The sequence below is a fragment of the Podarcis gaigeae genome (assembly GCF_964106915.1).
Source record: "Podarcis gaigeae genome assembly, chromosome: 14".
NCBI lineage: Eukaryota > Metazoa > Chordata > Lepidosauria > Squamata > Lacertidae > Podarcis > Podarcis gaigeae.
Genome location: NC_139690.1, coordinates 18,788,430 through 18,808,517, shown reverse-complemented (window position 1 = coordinate 18,808,517; position 20,088 = coordinate 18,788,430). Strand labels below are relative to the sequence as shown.

Sequence of the window (20,088 nt, the reverse complement as noted above, 5' to 3'; positions counted from 1 at the left end):
GAATGTGCTCCCCAAGATATTATTCTTATTTCAGACTATCCCTATAATTAAGGGAAGTAAGATCTTTAGGGAGTGGAGAAGAGTGATCTCGAAATACATATAGCAGGGCAAAAAGCCGAGAATTAAATTTAAGTTGCTAACAGACTTAAAAGAAAGAGGCGGCTTTGCCCTGCCGGATCTAAAGCTATATTACGAGGCCTCTTGTCTCTGCTGGACGAAAGAGTGGATTAAATTGGAGAATAACGAGTTGCTGGATCTAGAGGGATTCAACAATAGATTTGGGTGGCACGCCTACCTATGGCACGAAAAAAAGAGAGCCCACAAGGGCTTTGAGAACCACATCTTTCGAGGCCCCTTAATTGAAGTATGGGACAGATATAAAAATCTGCTAGAACCTAGAACACCACGCTGGCTATCACCCCTAGAAGTAAAGAGCATAAAGAGACCAAATAGGGGAAATAGGTGGATAACATATGATCAACTGTTATATAAAGAAGGGGGAAAGTGGAAAATAAAATCGTATGAGCAGGTGAAAGAATATGTAGATGATTGGATGCTCTATTTCCAAATGAATGAGGTGTTTAAAAAAGACGGTAAAGAGCGAGGTTTTATGGAGAAGGAATCGATATTTCAGAAAGAGGTTATAAATAATGATATGAAAAATCTATCTAAAGTGTACAAACTGCTGCTAGACTGGAACCTGGCAGACGAAGAGGTTAAGTCGGTAATGATCAGTTGGGCAAAGGATGTGGGCCATAATATAGAATTCGAGGAATGGGAAAAACTATGGAAAGAGGGTTTAAAATTCACTGCATGTATGACGTTAAAAGAGAACACGATGAAAATGTTCTATAGATGGTATATGACACCGGTGAAATTGGCGAAGATGTATAAGACATGCAATAGGTGCTGGAAGTGTAAGGATAAGGAGGGCACGTTTTATCACATGTGGTGGGGCTGCGGGAAGGTGAAAGACTTCTGGGGAAAAATATATAATGAGTTAAAGAAGATTTTAAAATATACGTTTAGGAAGGAGCCAGAGGTCTTTCTGTTAGGAATGGTGGGAAAGGAGATTAAAAGAGAGGACTGTAAATTTTTTAGATACGCAATTACGGCTGCAAGAATGGTATTGGCCCAGAGATGGAGACAACAGGATATACCGACTGTAGAAGACTGGAGAACAAAATTGCTAGAATATGTAGAGCTAGATAAAATGACAGGGAAGATCAGATACTTAAGAGACCAAAAGTTCATCGGGGACTGGGAGAAATTTGTAGAGTATCTGGAGAGCATAAGTAAAGGACAGATGACGCTTAAGGGATTTAAAGAAGCACTGTAAAAAAGCAGCAAGTATTGTCTAAAGGGAATAGGAGGAAAAGAGATAAATAATGTCAATACAAGTTTGAGGAATGCGTAAAGAATGTGATGAACACGGATGATTTACGGGACAGCTGAGGGAAGTTCAAAAGAGAAAGAAGTTAGGAAAACGATATGAAATTATTATATTTTTTGTTGTATGTTGTTGTTGTTTTGTTCTGTGTTATGTTCTATGTACTATGTTTAATAATAAAAATTCATTTGGAAAAAAAAAAGAAACTGTTCTTAACCTGAAGCACCACTTTAGCTAATGGGGCCTCCTGCTGCTGCTGTGCCGCCAGAGCATGATTTCTGTTCTCATCCTGAAGCAAAGATCTTAACCCAAGGTACTATTTCTGGGTTAGCGGAGTCTGTAACCTGAAGTGTATGTAACCTGAAGCATATGTAACCTGAGGTACCACTGTATACACTTCCGGGTTTGCCACCCGAAAATCCACAACATGAACCTAACATGCAACTAGAGGTATGACTGTACATTATTCCACCTCACTTTCCACCTCACTCTCTGAGAAGTTGTCACTTGGTCTGTCCCTGCTCTGCCCTCTTTATACCTCTTCTGGTTCTGGGAGACCAGCTTCTCCTCCTCTCCAGCATCCACTTCTGCCTCTCATTCTGGACTGCTCTCTGCCACAGACTTTTCCTGCTCACTTGAACCATGTTACCAGTCCAGCTTTCAACACCTCCTCTTCCCAGTCTTTTCTCTCTTCTCATCATCACCCCCCAGTCCCCTGGGTGTGAGCCTTCTCCCCTTGGGGGTTCCCCAGCAATGCAGTTCTCCAGCCAAGAAATGTGTACAAAGAGGGACATTTGATCATGGGGGGGGGGGCGGGGCAGGGGAGGCTGCCTAAATCCAGTTGCTGGTCATCATCATTGTGGGCCGCTCCAGATCTGTGGACCAAAATGCCAATCATCCATGGCTGTTGGCCATGCTGGCTGGGGTTGATGGGAAATGTAGTCCACAACATCTGGAAGACACCATGTTGGGAGTAGCTGCCGAGACCACATAGCACTGGTCCTGAAAGACCTACATTGACTCCCAGTATGTTTCCAAGTATAATTCAAAGTGTTGGTCTGACCTTTAAAGCTCTAAATGGCCTCGGCTCAGTATACCTGAAGGAATGTCTCAACCCCTATCATTCAGCCCAGACATTGAGGTCCAGCGCCGAGGGCCTTCTGGCAGTGCCCTCACTACAACAAGTGAAGCTACAGAGAACCAGGCAGAGGGCCTTCTCAGTAGTGGCGTCTGCTCTGTGGAACGCCCTCCCATCAGATGTCAAGGAAATAAACAACTATCTGACTTTTAGAAGATATCTGAAGGCAGCTCTGTTTAGGGAAGTTTTTAATGTTTGATGTTTTTGCTTTTTTATTATTGTTATTGGTGTTCTGTTGGGAGCCACCCAGAGTGGCTGGGGAAACCCAGCCAGATGGGCGGGGTATAAATAATAAATTATTATTAATATTACTGCTACTCTGGCCCATAACTGATCACGTGCTGCCTCTAGCTTGGATTATGGAGAAAGGGAAATGACTTGCCACACTCATGGATGTTCCTGATCACCCAAACCTTTTCATCACAACCAGGTTTAACGTCATATGTGTCATCCAAAAGTACTTGTCAGTTGACAAATTAGCCTACCCAAATTGACCTTATATAGACCAGGAACTATGTGTACTTGAGAAGAAATTCAGCAGTCTACTCCCCTCCCCAACCCCCCAACCCCTGTAAATATCAGCTACCCACTCAGAGACCAATGGAGAAGAATTTCCTTTCCACCCTTTCATTTTTCTGTTCTGTTGTGCTGAACTTGTTCCACTCTATGTTTGGATACACTGAAGGGAACTTGTGGTTATACGGGGAGGTAGGAAAGGGAATGTCCCACTTCCTGTTTCATTCCTGATTCGAAGTGTCACCATGTCGAAAAGGGACAAATAACAACATGAGGTATGCAACCACTTTAAGCAATGTTCTTTAGCTGAAAAATAAGTAAATAAATGACTCCCACCACATGATCTGCTGATCTAATGATCTGCTGGCCTGCTATTCATTCTGTGTCCATCATACTGGTTTTGAATCCTTACCAAAAATGAAAAACTCTCCAGATGGAATTTCTTTCCAGACACTGGGGTTCCAATCTCCCCCCCCCCCTGAAATGGTGGGATAGTTTTTTGGGGTGTGGAGTGGGGAATGAGGGGGGCAATTGGGGGACACACTGTATGCTTTGCATTCCTTTTTAAAGGAGAAGGGCAGGAAAATGAATTGAACTGCTCTCCCTCCTTCAGGTTCTCCCACCAGGCTATGTACACACCAGACACGACTTCCCTCAAGGAATCGTGGGAACCGTAGTTTTCTAAGAGTGCTGGGAAACATAATTCCATGAGGAGTAAATAGAATTCTTTGGGGAAAGTCATGTGCTTTAAATGTTCTTTAAGTGCATAAATAGTCAGAGACAGTGTGAGCTACCTGCTACTGTCTGGTTGGCCACTATGAGAACAGGATGAGGGATTATATTTGCCATGTGTCTGATATAATAGGGCTTTTTCTATGTTTTTTAAATGTTGACTTCCTCCAAAGGGATGCACAGCTGGTCTCTTCAGTCATGTCATTTAAAATATTGTTGAATGTGGTGGTTTTTTTGGGGGGGAGGGGTGTCATAGAAGCATAGAATTGTAGCATTGGAAGGGACCCAGAGGATCCCACCCCCTGCAATGCACTAATATGCAGCTTTCCCTTAAGGGGATCAAACTTCAATCTCAGCATTAATAGCACCATGCTCTAACCCAGTCTGGATTATATTCATGGGTTCCTTCCAGGTCTGTAATCCTGCATCTGAGGTTAGAATATATAAAAGGAAACCCATATATATAAAAGGAACAGTTTCTTTGCAAGATAATGGCCTTGGCTGGGCAGATAAATACTTGCATTTACATGTCTAAAGAAGTTGCTCTGTTGCCATAGAGACAAATGGGTGGGTCTTTTCCCATCTCACCTGAATGGATTGTCATCCTAGAGAAGAGAATTACAGGTGGGGAAGGGGCTGTGTGTTGCAGTTTTAGCTGATGCTGGAAACTGGAGACACCGAGGCATGTTTTGCTGTGTGCTAGGAAACCTAATGGAGAAGCAGTATCTGTTGGGATGTTAATGCTGTGAGCCCTTCCATCCTATGCTCAGGATGTATATATGCTTAAATAAAACTATGTATCCCCAAAGACACAGCAGCCTCCATTGATCTTCATTCCAAGAAAACCAAACCCTGGGTAAGCACAGGTTTTCCTGGAGTCTCTTGCCATTTGGAGATTGTGGCATGTACCACTGTTATTTGTTTTTTAAAACCTGATTGATTGATTTCTCAGATCCAATACAATGCTACATTACAAGTCGTATGCAATGTTAGTAATACTTGGAGCAGACCTACTGAAATGAATTGATGCAGGGGGCCGCTAGGGGCGCCTTGGAAGATGGCTGACAATACCATCTATCCAGCTTGCATGAGGTAATTAGAGGCTGATTATGGGGAGTAAATCAGTCTCCCTCATTTTCCCAGGGAAATGGGAAGATGCTGCCCTCGCCTGCGGTTGCTATAAATCACCCCCGAGTTTGGATGAAGGAGGTGGTGAGAGGCACTGGGCGGATAGCCCTCGTACAGGCTTGGAGCTCCCTGAAGCTGCTTTCAGGAGCGAACCAGGTTGCGTTGCTTAAAAAGAAGAAAAAATGGAGAAGTAAACGCACATGCTTCAAGAGAGGTCAGGAGTGTTTTTATCTGCTAATAATTTTACCACTGAGATGAAGAAGATCAGGACGGAAGGAACAGAGATAACATCAGAGAATCGCAGACATGTTGGTAGGTAGAACGGAACGGAAAGGGGGGGAAAGACTTTCTATTTTTTCATGTGATTACCTAACAATCCTCCCCCTTAAAGAACCGTCTCAACGACCAATTTGCAAGTGGGACTAAAAATGAACTGTGTGTGGGGGGGGGGGAATAATATGAATTAAAGATTTTATTCTGTGAAAGATTTGGAAAGAAAAGAGGCTCTCTTTGTGACGCAGCAAGAAATGTGATCCAGTATGGACAGGCAGACCTTTGCTGCATGATATATGGTCTAGGGAGGATGAGCCGTGGACTGGTTATCAGGTTGGGATCATAAATTTGAAAGGGCTATTATCCTCCTGGAGAGACTAATTTACGATGCATCGGGTCTGGAAAGTTAATGAGCGGACATTTAGACTGTATTTCATTGGAGTGGAACAAGATGGCGAATGTCTGCTCAAATGCCTGCTCGAACGGAATGCCTGGACTATTGGATTTCTGTGAGAGATCTACGAGAGAGCATTACAAAGTCCACACAGAGATAGAAATAAGACTGTTTCTTTCAATCCACTTGTGGAGAGAACTCGGAGGTGACTGAAAAGGAAAATGAGTAATGACAAAGAGTTGAGAAGATGGGACTGGAAACATCATTGTAAACATGAAAGCAGCAGAAATATAGACGATTGGACTCCTGCCGATCGCAAAGCATGGGTACCCCCCACAAAAATTTATAATTCGGAAAACATTTGGACTTTATGATGTGTATTGATATAATTTGGACTAATTGGTATGATATGTTTAATTTGGTAAATAGAAACTTAATAAAAATTATTTTTTTAAAAAAGAAATGAATTGATGCAACTCCCCTAGGTTGATTTATTTCAATGGGTTTACTATTAGTTAGAATAGGGGTCAGCAAACGTTTTCAGCAGGGGGCCAGTCCACTGTCCCTCAGACATTGTGAGGGGCCAGACTATATTTTGAAGGGAAAAAATGAATGAATTCCTATGCTTCACAAATAACCCAGAGATGCATTTTAAATAAAAGGACACATTCTACTCATGTAAAAACATGCTGATTCCTGGACCGCCCACAGGCAGGATTTAGAAGTTGATTGGGCTGGATCCGGACCCCAGGCCTTAGTTTGCCTACCCATTGTTAGAACTTAGTTGGAGACAACCCTATGAAATTTTATGTCGGCATTCTTGTTTGTCACCTTGAGAGGGCTTCTCTCCCGCCTCATCCTGGGAAGGCGGTCTATAAATACAGGGTTACGTACTTAATTTGTTCTGGAGGTCCGTTCTTAACCTGAAACTGAAGCACCACTTTAGCTAATGGGCCTCCCGCTGCTACTGCACCGCCGGAGCACAATTTCTGTTCTCATCCTGAAGCAAAGTTCTTAACTCGAGGTACTATTTCTGGGTTAGCGGAGTCTGTAACTTGAAGCGTATGTAACCCGAGGTACCACTGTATTCAAATTAAATAAATATAAAATATATAAGAACGGAGTAGACATGTGATGGAACAATGCCTCTGTTGAGCTACCCTCAGCCCTCACTTCTGTAGCTAAGGAGAGAAGCGTTTCATGGGCACAAATATCCAGTACAGCAAAAGCTCTTCACCTGAGGTAATCCCACCATTCATCTCCAAGGTCAACAGAGAGCTGTTTATACAGTGCTGAACTAGGAAGAAAATTCTGGGAGAAAAGTCAACAAGGGAGATGTCGTGTGTCCGCCTGCACAAAAGACACCATTTTCTCCTACTTACCTGGTTCATCTAGTGACGGGGCAAACATAAAATTAGCCCTGTTTTCATTTGTTCATTAGTGCCAGTCTTTGCGCTCTCTCTCTCTTTCTGAGTTTTCAGACCTGTGAGCAGCAGAGAAGCCAAAATAAAGACAAGGGAGCAGCTTGATGAAGAGGTGAACCACAGCGAATGGGCAAAGAAAGGTTGTGTGTGCCCAGAGGGCTGGTTCCAGATTTGAAGAGACCCCTCAGAAAACCGCTCTCTGATTAGCTGCTCTTACATTCAGGGAGCCTGGCTGTGGACTTACCTAGCAACAGCGGTGGACAGCGACCAACGGCCATTTTAGATTTCCCACAGTGCCCCTAAAGGTAGCATGACTCTGAAGCATTGTGGGAAACAAGGACTCACACAGGAGGTTCTAGGCAGGTGTTGATGCTAGTAGGCACTGCCAGGACCTCAGCATCTGCCCAAGGATTACAGGTGCTGAAACCAGGCCTGTGTTCAGCCCAGGGGAGTGTCACATCCACAAAATAGTGGGATGCAGTATTGACAAGGTGGATGTGAGATATAGCAGGGCCTAGTGGTCAGTCTGTCTCTGGCCTCTGCTGCTTCAGATATAGGTAGCTGTGCTACTTTGGAGAACAGTGCTTATTTGATGGGGCCTTCTGTTTGAGGAGTTGTCTGACCCAAGTCCAGATTAAAGATAAAGAACTATAAGAAGGGAAAGCTGGGAGGTGGTGCTTGAAGTTGCCTATCAATTGTTAGCTGTATCTGGAAAGCAGACAGACCAGGTCTCCTGGTCTTTCCTGTTATGGTGATATGAAAAAATACTGAGAGTCAGTTGGATGTTGTGCTTATAATGTTGTTATTTATATCTCTCAACCACTGAAACCACCAAGAGCTCTTCTATAATGCTTTTTTTAAAAAGGCTCTACGCCAGTGTCCAGCCTATGCCTGTATAGAAAGGTGTGTCTTCAGCTGGTGCCTAAATTGCATAAGTATTGGCACCAGCAATTTTTCAGAAGCAATAAAAAGACACAGAAACATTTTTCCAAATAGAATAATGGGAATACCTAGAGAAGAAGCAAATGTTGGCCTGCAATTGTTCTGGGCTTGGAATTATAGTAAAGAACAATGTTTAATATTGGCATAGCATTTCTGAGCGTTTGATGCAGGTCATGTGAATTTTCTAGTTGTAACCCCTTAAACCACAGAACCAAGGGCTTGCTGATCAGAAGGTTGGCGGTTCGAATCCCCACAACAGAGTGAGCTCCCGTTGCTCGGTCCCTGCTCCTGCCAACCTAGCAGTTTGAAAGCACATCAAAGTGCAAGTAGATAAATAGGTACCACTCCGGCGGGAAGGTAAACGGCATTTCCTCGTGCTGCTCTGGTGTGCCAGAAGCGGCTTAGTCATGCTGGCCACATGACCCGGAAGCTGTACGGCCAATAAAGCAAGATGAGCGCCGCAACACCAGAGTCGGTAATGACTTCACCTAATGGTCAGGGGTCCCTTTACCTTTAACCCCTTACCTTTAAAGCCTTGCAAGATAAGTGGGATCACAGGAAACAGGGGAAGCCGTCTTATATCATTGATCCGTCTAGCTCAGGACTGCCTGCACTGACTGGCAGAGGCTCTCCAGGGTTTCAGATAGCAGTCTCTCTCCAAACCCTACCACTGAGCTGAGGCCTTTATTATTCCCTATATTGCAGATGGGATGGACTGGGGCTGAAGTGAGCAGCATCATACTACTTGAAACAGTCATGGCTCCCCCTAAAGAATCCTGGGAGCTGTAGTTTGAGGCAGAGTGTTACTGGGAGACCTCTATTCCCCTCACAGAACTACAATTTCTAGCGCGGTTCAACAACCAATCCCTCTTCCCATGGAATTCTGGGAACTGTGAGGGGCCCTCCTAACAACTCTCAGTACCCTTAAGGGACTACAGTTCCCAGGATTCTTTGGGGGAAGCCATGACAGTTTCAAGTGATGGGACATTGCATTAACTGGGACCTGAGAGAGAGTGTGGTTTGCCTCGGGCCACCTTGTGAGTTCACAACAGAGGCAATGGCTGAACCAAGGATCCGAACCAGAGCTCAGCAGTCACCAAGCTGTGTCTTGCACCCCCCCCCCCGACAGAACCTAATGAGTAACTGGAAAGATACAGAGAGAATATGAGGGACAGGGGGCTGGGAACAGCTTCTAAATAAACCCTGCTCTGTGTAAGCAAGGCCCATCCTTCCTGGAAGCCTCCGCTTTTATTTTTGCCAGGTGACGAATAAGCCACAATATTGGGGTGGTGGTAGAGAGGGAGGTGGGAGGCGGGGAGGGGAGAGGACTGTGGCTGTTTACAACTAACCTTGTAAGAGGTGCCCAGTCTACGCAAGGAGAAGGAGCCTCATTCAGAGCCAGCCGCTGCAGGTTAAATAGGTGCATTGTCCCGGGGGCAGCAGGCTTGGGCCAAAGCAAGGTTACCAACCTGAGGCTCCAAACTGCCAGGCAGCTAAAAGGGGAGGGATTCGGCCGCTCCCAAATATGTGCATGAAGCTGTCACTTGTGAAATGAAGAACAGGGAGAAATTTGGGTTTCGGGTTGGGCTCTTGCGATGCAAGGACCGAAGAAGAGATGTGATGGATCAGGACAACGGCCCATTGCAGGAGGAGCCAATGTGTTGCCCTCTGAATCCTGCAGGACCCCAACTTCCAGCAGCCCCAGTCAACACAGCCTATGCTCAGGGGTAGTGGAAGCTTCTAGAAGGAACCACGTTGGTTACCCGTGGTCCAGCTCAGCTAACAGTAGAGAAGCAGAGGCCAACCAGATGCCTTTAAGCTGCCCATCAGTAGGCATGAAGGCAATGGTCCTCCTGTGCCATTGCTACCCAGCACTGGTATTCCATAGTCATACTAGGAGGTTCCAAATAGCCATTGCTAGCCTTTTCTCCACGAATTTGTCTAACCATTCCCCTTTAAACCCATCTAAAAAAGTGGTGGCCCTAACTATACCTATTGTCAGTGAATTCCATGCATTATGCTGTTACAAAAGTTGGGTGATTCTTCTGAGTGGTAACAAGATTTCAGGGGTTTCCAGGCACTCATCCAGGGTCTGTGTTCCTTTGGAGAATTGAGACACAGCAGAGACTGTTGTAGCTTTAAGAAATATGGTTTATTCACCTATTTACACCTTCATTCTGTATGGAGGGAGTCCAGATCTTACAGCATAGTCATTTCAAGAGGGGCTTGCCCCCCACAGCAATGCAGCTAGCCTTCAGTCAACCTGCCCAAGATGGATCCCAGTCTTTCTCCTCCTCCTTCCTCTCCAAGGCAAAATATTCCTCTCAGTTGGCCCATTAACCCCATTAATACATTTGCTGCTCTTCACAAGGCCAGCCAAGTTGGTTTGCATAAACCAGCCCAGGGATTTCCTATCTGGCACAACTCTGCAGCTTGTAGTTTCATCCATATCCCAATTAATCAAAATCCTACCATTTATTAATTTCTAGGGCTTTGCCCCCCCCCCGCCCCATATGATAACAATGCACTGACCCACAAGTTATTTTCAGTTCGTGAAACTGTTCAGATGGGCAAGGTCTGCAGAATATTTGGAGGTCTGGGAATTGTGGCTCTGGGGGGAGGGTCTCCTAACAATTCCCAGCATGCTTAAAAAACTACTGTTAGAGTGGTACAAAAGTGCTTTAAATGTGTGGTGTGGACATGAGCCAAGTCTCTGTCAAAATCCTGGCAGTTACAGTTCCTAGACTGTCTTCAAGGGTAGCCCTACACAAAGACCGTTTTAGTAATCTAAAGTAGCAGTAATCAGGGTGGGCATGAAGCTTGGGTATGGCCAGGTGTGGGTTTTTTTTAGAAAAGGCAACAGCTGAAGCACCAGCTGGCACTGAATAAAAGCCCTGCTGCTGCCACTTGGACATCTGGTACCAATGCTGATTTCAGGAGTAACTCCTTCCTTCCCCTCCCCAAACTTGTGAATGTGATCTTTGAGGGGAATGCAATTCAACAGAGAACAGATTGAAAATGGGCACTCAGATCAACAGAACCCCAGCCAAGAGCATTTCACTGGCTGGACAGGGGTGGGTGAATCTGTCAATTTCGGCTTCTGTCCATTTCTCATTCCTAAATTCCTCTCTCTAAATTTCTGCATCAGTTTGCAGCAGATGTTTTCCGAAGCCCTCGTGAAAATTTGTCAGCATTTTAGTGCAAATTTCTCCGAACATATCCGTCTTTCTATGCAGTTGGACCCACGTTTGCAAGCAGTTTCTCCCAATACAATGCATTTTTATACGTTGTTTTCATTAATATATGCATTTTATTCTTATTTTTTCATTAGTTGGCTGGAGAAGCACCTCACAACATTTACAGAAGTGAGAATTTCAAAGGATGGCTTTCCTACAGTTCGCATATTGTTTCAGAAAACGCAAATTAGATAGGTTTGCATTAAAATATGAACTGTACCAAATTTTTCCTCTATCGCGTTGGTTGGATTAAGTTGCTGTTTGTTTGCCCCTATCCACTCCTCCAGCAATAATGCCAAACACTGACTCCTTATCTTCTTCAGAACCTCCCTATGATGTGCTCTATGTGGGGCTTCCCTTGATCCAGAAGCTGCAATTAGTGCAGAATGCTGCAGCACGATTGCTGGCCAGAGAGACCTGTCAGCATATGACACGTCTGCTCAGAGACCTGCACTGATTGCCATTTTGCTACTGGTGGAAATTAAAGGTGTTAGCATATAAAGTACATAGCGGCTTGGGACTAGTTTACTTGCGAGATCTCCTTACCTCATAATATTCCAACCTGGTAGAGAATGAGACTATTAATCTCAGGACTGTGGCTTCGAACATCATGTTGGTATGTTGGTCTCTTCCAACTCTATGATTCTATGATCTGTGGAACTGCCACATAACACTCGGTGAGCGTTTGTAAGGAATCAATATTTTAGGTTGGTCATAGCCCCACTCTAAAAAATCCTGCCTCTTGACTTAAGGCAGTCTCCTTTACGGTACAGTGGTACCTCAGGTTAAGTACCTAATTCGTTCTGGAGGTCTGTACTTAACCTGAAACTGTTCTTAACCTGAAGCACCACTTTAGCTAATGGGGCCTCCTGCTGCTGCCGCACCACCAGAGCACAATTTCTGTTCTCATCCTGAAGCAAAGTTCTTAACCCGAGGTAATATTTCTGGGTTAGCGGAGTCTGTAACCTGAAGCGTATGTAACCTGAAGCATATGTAACCCGAGGTACCACTGTACTGTTTTTATCGAGTGCTTTTGTTTAGAAAAGCCTATCCAGACATGTAGAATATTGATGAGTTTTTATTTGGTTTCTTAGCTCACTGATGATTTTAAATATGTTTTGAATGTGTTTAATAGTTGCTTTTCACCAGTCATTTTATTGTTTCCTTCCTTTGGTAAAGCACCTAGAGGTTTCATGACAATCAAGTGGTATATAAACCTTGCGAATTAAATCAACGGGATCCGAAAATCAAAACAAGAGGGAAGAGCTGAGTGTCAACAAACTGCTAATGTCTCTTCAGCACAAATTATACTTTGCATCCAGAAAGTTCAGCCTTCGACATCTTCAGTGAAAGGGGTCAGGTAGCATGTGAAAGACCCTCTGTCTGAGACCCTTGAGAGCTGCTGTGAATCATTATAGTCAATACTGGTCTTGACAGAGAAATACTCTATCCTGCTTTAAGGTAGCTTTCCCCCATGTCCTTGTATTGAAACTCTGCAGTTCTTGGTGGCTCTGTTTTACAATATTTTTATTTTCTGTTTTACAATTTAAAATACTCATTTTACATCCTTAAGATATCAGTGACTTCCCTTCTCTTTCCATGGTTCATTTTACATATAATAAATCCCTGCATATTTAACAAAAACTATACCGGCGGGAAGGTAAACGGCGTTTCCGTGTGCTGCTCTGGTTCGCCAGAAGTGGCGTAGTCATGCTGGCACATGACCCGGAAGCTGTATGCTGGCTCCCTTGGCCGATAAAGCGAGATGAGCACCACAACCCCAGAGTCAGTCACGACTGGACCTAATGGTCAGGGGTCCCTTTACCTTTTTATACCATTTTTATTCCATTATTACATCCCTCAAAACTTGTTTACACTGTTGTGTTTATCTTAATGCTGCCAGCGTTTTCAGCTGTACACAATTATTTCCCATATATTCAATAAATTTTGCAATCTTCTTTAAATGTGTGCTCTTCTTGTTCTCTTATTCTGTATGTTAAGTCTGCAAGCTGTGCATATTCTGTCAACTTAAGTTGCCATTCTTCTTTGGTTGGGACCTCGCTCGTTTTCTATTTTTGGGCTAACGAAACATGGGCCACAGTAGTAACCCATAACCTTTTTTGACACCTGGGAATTTCAGTCTGAATTATCCCCAACAGAAAGGACTCTGGTTTGGGGGGGGGGGGATTACTTTTTAACGCTTTTTTCAATTCATTATGGATCATTTCCCAATACTCTTTTACCCTTTTACAAGTCCGCCACATATGAAAAAATGTGCACATTTAACTACTTAAAACACACCAACATATGTATTTCAACTGAAATGAACAGTGGTCCTTCCAGTTGCTTCTCACTGAAGCATTTGTTGCCACTTTTCCGTCCATCACAAGTATGGCGCTTCCAACCATATTCATTCATTGATTCATTTGTTTTAGAAAATAGTAACTGCAAAGGTATAGAACAGGGATAGTACTCTTTATCTGCCCCTCAGAACTCTCCCCAGGCCACAGCCCTCACTGGCCCTGCCTCACACCCCCCCCCCCCGAAATGTTTTTGCCTGGCTGGAATGTGTCCTTGAACTCTAATAAAGAACATTGGTAAATAAATATATTGTTACAAAAGTCATGCGCCGCCCCACTCTCTGCAAGATTCCTGGGGGTTCCAGGCACTCATCCAGGATCTGTGTTCCTTTGGAGAACTCAGACACAGCAGAGACTGTCATAGCTTTTAGAAATATGGCTTGTTCATCAATTTACACCTTCAGTCTGCATGGAGGGGATCCAGATCTTACGGCATAGTCATTTCAAGAGGGGTTTGCACCCCACGGCAGTGCAGCCCTGGAGTCCAAGCCATCTCTCCCAGCCAGCCTTCAGCCAACCTACCCAAGATGGACCCCAGTCTCTCTTCTTCCTTCTTCTTTCCAGAACACCCTACTAAAAGCTCTCTTTTCCTGTCACCTCACACCCAGTTACCCTGGCGCCTCACTCTCTGTTCACATCTCAGGGCAAGGGGTGGGGGCGAAGACAGCTCCCTTGCATTGCCAATGACCAGGTGGTTTTGCATAGGCTGGCTCAAGAATTCCCCTGTGGCTTGTATTTCTCCCTTCCCACATCTCAAATAATCAAAATCCTACCACTTATTAATTTCTAGGGTTTCAGGGGAAGTCCCCGCTCACAAATCCATCACAATATACATGGCACTAATTCTTCTTGCTCCCTTCTTGCTACATCTTCCTAGCAAGGTACCATTTCCCACTAAGTTCTGTTCAGGACCAGCACACGACAGGACAAACTGAATGGTAACCTCAGCAGAAGTACCCATGGGCTGCTTGGCCAGTGTCTTCCCACTGGAGAGGCAGTGTGGTGTAGTGGTGAGGGTGTCAGACTAGGACCTGGAAGACCGGGGTTCAAATCCCCACTCTGCCATGAAGGTCACTGAATGACCTTGAACCAGGTCACAGCCTCTCAGACTAATCTACCTCACAGGTTATTGTGGGGATTAAATGGAGGCGGGGATAGAACCATTTAAGCCACCTTGAACTCCTTGTGGGGAGGGAGGGAGGTGAAGTATGAATGCAATAAATGAATACCAATTAATATTCTGTGTCTGTGTAGCCAGATGCCTGCCAATTGCACCCTAACTGGAATCCTCCGAACTTTCCTCTCTTCTGCCTGCCTTGCATGATTTGGGTGACCCCCTACGGAAGATGCTCCAAATATTTATCCTGACAGCAACCTTAGCCAGCCTGCAGCATTATTGACTGCATTGCAGGCACCCTCTCCCTCATTTTCACCCACTCGTCTTGCTGAGAGATTTTAATTAGATATATCTTGATTCTCTCTCCCCCCCCCCACCCCCATTTTTTGCACAAGTCCTGTTTCTCTCTTCAACCTCATTCCTTATATTCTTCCTTACTTTCAACCACTCGTGGTACATAGTTTGGCTGCTCTGTCCCTCCCTCCAACCGGTTGTTTTGTTTTTAAAAAAATAAAATAAAACCCCCGAATTCCCTGTTCTCCCTACTCAGGACTTTGGTCATCCTTTCTTTTTCTTCTGCCCCCCAAAGAGGTTTGGCTTCTTTTTTCTCTCTTACAGCCGTCTTTTTGCTGCCTCCCACCACCCTCCCCTTCCCCACCCAAGCTCCTGTCTTATTTTTCCTGGATTCCTGCCTACCTTGACTCAAACTTTTCATAGGAGGATTCAGTGCCTTTAGCAATCTGCCAGCTATAGCAAGAGGTATCTAAGGAGGGACAGGAGGAGTCTGGAAGTCTCTTTTCACAGCCAGTAGCAGCTCAACGTGGGCTGTTGCTTAAAATCTCTCACCCCCACCCCTTCGCTCTTTTGATTTTTTTTCCCCTTCCAAAAAATCAACCTTGCTGCTGCTGCTGCTGCTTTCGCTGCCACTGCATGAAAGGAACCTGACGTACCAATAATTTTGATTTCTTCTTGGGAGGTTAATAAACCAGGGAGGGGGGAAAGATCTATCCACAAAACAAAAGCAGGAAATCTCATCTGGAGGCTGTGAAGGGGATCTACAAGGGATCGCCGGACGTTGTAACCTCTTTCTTAACACACAAGAATCCTTATTGCTCTGTTAGGTGTATGGGACTTAAATTCTTGAAGCACTGAATTTGTTGAAGGTAAGCATGAGCAATTTATTTTCCCTTTTTTTGCTGTTAAGTATTTTATTTTTAACCAAGGTGGGTTGGGGTTGGATGTTTCCCCCTAGAATCCCAAGGCAGTGGTACCTTTGAATGGCATATGTTTGGAGCATTGAACAGGGTTGAAGGTTTCATGCCATGCTTGTAGAATTCCTGGAGGGTTCTTGCTGACCACATCCCTGGCCAGATGAGCTGTCAGTCTGATTCAATGGATTATGTATGTGCAGGAATGCAAGAATATGGGGTGGTTTCGACACCCAACTTCTTGTAAAAAGTTGCACCCCAGAAAAGTTTGCTCATGTCAGAGAAGCATGTGCGTGTGCGATGCCCACTGTTGCCAAGCAACCAAGAAAAAGATCAGACTCTGCCAGCAACTCAGTCTGTTGAAATTTCAAGGAAATAGATCTATAGTCCGAAGAAGGGCATTGCCTAGTCTGCTTGGTAAAACAGTAATAATAACAGACTCTGCTTATAATGAAAGAATAGCTGGTGCAGAAGATGTAGAGTAGGGTTAGGAGTCAACCGCCCAGCCCTCTCCCCAGTTATGCCAACTGAATACAGACGGCACTTTAGTGGAAAATTTATCATGCAAGCTTCTTGTTTTCCATCAGAAAAAGTTTCTGTCATTGTCCCTCCCTACCCCACCACAGACAAATATCATCTTATTTTTATTTATACCATGCCATGATCATACTTACAGCACCTTGTAGAGTTACATGGAATAGCAGCATAGATGGGTCCCTGCCTGCAAGGAGCTTACAATCCACATAAATCAGAATGAGGGGAAAATGAGGAGATAATGAATGCTGACAAATGTACGGTAATCAATGCTTCTGAAATCCATTCATAAAGCAGGATTCAACTATTTGCTTTCAATTGTGAAACAACAGCATTTGTACATCTCCATCTTTTCAAATCTTCAGCTTGCCTCAGGAAATTTGCTTCCATGGCTTTGGCTAAATTCAGTGAGAACAAATTGTATCCAGTCTATTTTTGCTCTGTGTTAGTTCATTCAGATGTGTTCATTCATAAATCTGTTCTCTCCTGCCTCCTCATCATTCTGTAATTTTTATTTTTTAAAAAACAGCAACACAGAAACAAATCTGCATTTTGTATGCATTTTACTCTAAAAATGCATTTCTTGTATATGTTTTATTTCCAAAAAGCACTTTATATACAGCATGGAATTTTTTTTTGGGGGGGGGGGGGGTTGAGCCAAGAATTGTATAACAAAATTCAGAGAAATGTGAAAAGCAATGACAACTATATTCTAATATGCCTATTAGTTTAGGAAGTCCACATCAGAACAGTTTGCTTAAAAATGTAGACCAAGTTAAAGCGTCAAGCATTTATATATGGAATAGCAGTGCACAACGACTATGGGCTGAATTTACCATAGCCAAGCCTAACTTTAGACTGGGTTGCAATCCTAACCATATCTACACAAGAGGAGGAAATCCTATTGAAATCAATGGGGTTTACTCCCCTTTAAGTGGGTTTAGGATTACAGCTTCAGTTTATCACATAGGCACTTCTCACTCTTTCTTCCATGGAGTTCTGAGTGGCGCGCATGGACTCTTCCTAATTTTTCCTCACAACAACTCTGTGAGGTAGGCCACCCTGAGAGATAGGGATTGGTCCATTGTCATCAAGTGAGTTTCGTGGATCAGAGCCCATGTCCTCAGCCCACTTCCCAAGCCCACACTGCCTGCCTTGGTCAGTCGTGACTCATAAAGCAAAGCACTGATACCAAACAGCAAAATTATAGATTCGCTAATAATGTATTTGCAAACCGTACTGCAAAACTGGAAATTACAGAGCTCACCGCTGTTGAGCAAGATTCAAAAATCGCTATGCTGCAAAACCAAGAATTATCGGATGTGTTTGTACTTTGATGTCACCTCCTGGTATAATCTGTCTGTGACTTCCATTATATGTGAGGGTGATTGTGTAGTTAAAGAGGCTGTAATTACCATAGGATTGTGCGGCTGGTGAGCTCAACACTAGTACAAATGATGGATGAATGGCTGCGGGAAAGGAGGGGGGAGTATGTTTGTCCTACATTCTAAAATAAACCTTTTTTTAAAAAAATCAATAGACTTGGGCAGCTAACAGGGATTTGTTGCTGTTGAAATATGGTTTGTTGCAAGGTCTACAGTGACTTGGCATTCTTTTAAAGTCCAGGGATCTGCTTAGAATCTCTAAATACCCGCCTTCCTTTTGAATGAATGCACAGAAAGTGCAATTTTTCCAAGCTGTGGTTTCACGTTGAAAAGAAAGTGTCGTTTCTACATGGAGACGGCTTTTTTTCTTCTTCTTTCAACCCCTTCATTACTCATGGAAGTTTGCATTTTTAACCTGCTGCCAAAACCTCACATTTTCCCCCTACCCTATCCAGTTAGAAAGTTTCTTTTCTCTATGGCTCTATTAGTCTTATTTATTTTTTTAAAAAAAACTTCTTAGACTTCTTCCAACAGTGGTAACACTCAGAAGGAACATAATCTGGTTTTTTTTAATGGTTAAAGCAAATTGCTCACTTCTACAAGTCAGTCCAAATTGACTGTGTAAATCGTAAAGACGAGCAGGAAAAGTTATCAGGTGCTTTTATAAAATCAATCGTTAAATCCATCAGCATTGCCCACTAGTGCTTTGAAGTGATTATTGGGAGGGTAACAACAATTTAGCCAAATGGTGTTATTTACTAGGAAATTGTATATCACTGGAATGAGGAGGAAGCATAGAGAGATCCCTTAAGGTCTTTGGCCCCTGTGCATATAGATTGAATTCCCCCTTCCCACTTTCAGGTTTGTCTTAATAGATAGGAGGCAACTCTGTGGCAGTAGAGGCAGGTCCCACTGCTATCGCAACGTTGTCCCAAAATGCCTGGGAGAAAATGCACTGAAGAACCTTGAGGAACCTGTAAAATGAACCAACACAGTTACCTTTCTAGGAGTATACAATAGCCATGTGTATCTATGGGAGAAAAGTCATAGTCTGTGCTAATAAATATCATTGGGATGCACTTAAGAAGAGGGCCAGTGTGGCGCAGTGGTTAGAGTGCCAGACTAGAACCTGGAAAACTAGACTTCAGATCCTTCCTCAGACATGAAGCTCACTGGGTGACCTTGGGCCAGTCACTGTCTCTCAGCCTAACGTACCTTACAGGATTAAACAGTGGTAGGAGGACTATATACCCTCCTTAATTGAAGACTTAAATTTTGATCTGCTACTTCAGTGACCATAATGTCTTGGGAGGAAGTTTTGCACCAGCCCTGAAACAGCAATGAAAAAGATACTTACCAGTGTCACTGAGGTAGGATATTGTTTGTTGCATCCTTACTACAGAGGACAAGCATAAGTTGTGAGTCTTTTGACTGGCTCTTCTGAAAGTGGTCCATGAGACCAAAGAAGAAGTCATGGGTCATGTATATGGGGCCTAAACTTTATTTCACAAAGAGACTGGATGTGTACAAAATAAGGATTTAGTTTTTGGCCTTGTTGGGTCACACAACCCAGCCAATACGCAGCACCGGATTCTTAAAGAAAAATGGGGTTGAGGGGGTGGGACAGGTAAGTAAAAAAAGGCTTATTCACACCTCCATTTGCCCTGCCATTTCCCCCCAGGAACACTTATGGTATAGCACCAAATCAGAACAAATGGCAATCCATTTTTCAACAGATTGCTGTTTGTTCTGATTTACTGCTAAAGAGTGTGTTTTCTGGGGGAAAGCAGCACAGCAAAGGCAAAACCACTCAGACCTGTGCTTTCTAGGCATGAGACAAGTGGAAGTACAGGCAAGCCCAAAGAAATGGTGGAATAAAATAATAACCATAAACCAGCGGAGCAAATTCCACTTTTTCTTCATTGAAGCATCAGGTTCTGGTGAAAACAGTACACTGAGGACTTTGCAATGGCCCTGCCAGATCTCTTCCTACTCCTTCTCCTGGCTTGTCTAATTTTCCAAATTTCCAATCTCCTAATTTATATTGGCTCCTCCCACATTCTGCCCTTGCTCGGCCCCCTGATGCAACAATCCTTCAGGCTCTGAAGCTAAACCTTTGCCTTGGCTTTTCCCTTCCTGGATCCGCCCACTAGATCCACCCCTTTATCTCCCCTCAAGACCCACCCCCCTCACTGCCCCTGCTTTGCACCCTCCTTGAGTGTTTTACGCTTTGGTGAAATGTATCCTTGAAATCTAATAATGTTTCTTGCCTAGGCAGAGGATAGGGACAGGCAGTGCTTTTTTTCTGGTG

The 20,088-nt window shown here is 43.9% G+C and overlaps 1 protein-coding gene across 4 annotated transcripts in view; it reads left to right on the top strand.

The window, feature by feature from the left end:
- The first annotated feature begins 15,435 nt into the window (after positions 1–15,435).
- Positions 15,436–20,088, top strand: part of ACAN (aggrecan) — an 83,459-nt gene continuing 78,806 nt past the window's right edge. For all 4 annotated transcript variants that reach the window (XM_083712383.1, XM_083712385.1, XM_083712380.1 and 1 more), the window contains exon 1: positions 15,436–15,813. The gene's annotated coding sequence lies outside the window, so the exon portion shown is untranslated. The remainder of the gene's footprint in view (positions 15,814–20,088) is intronic.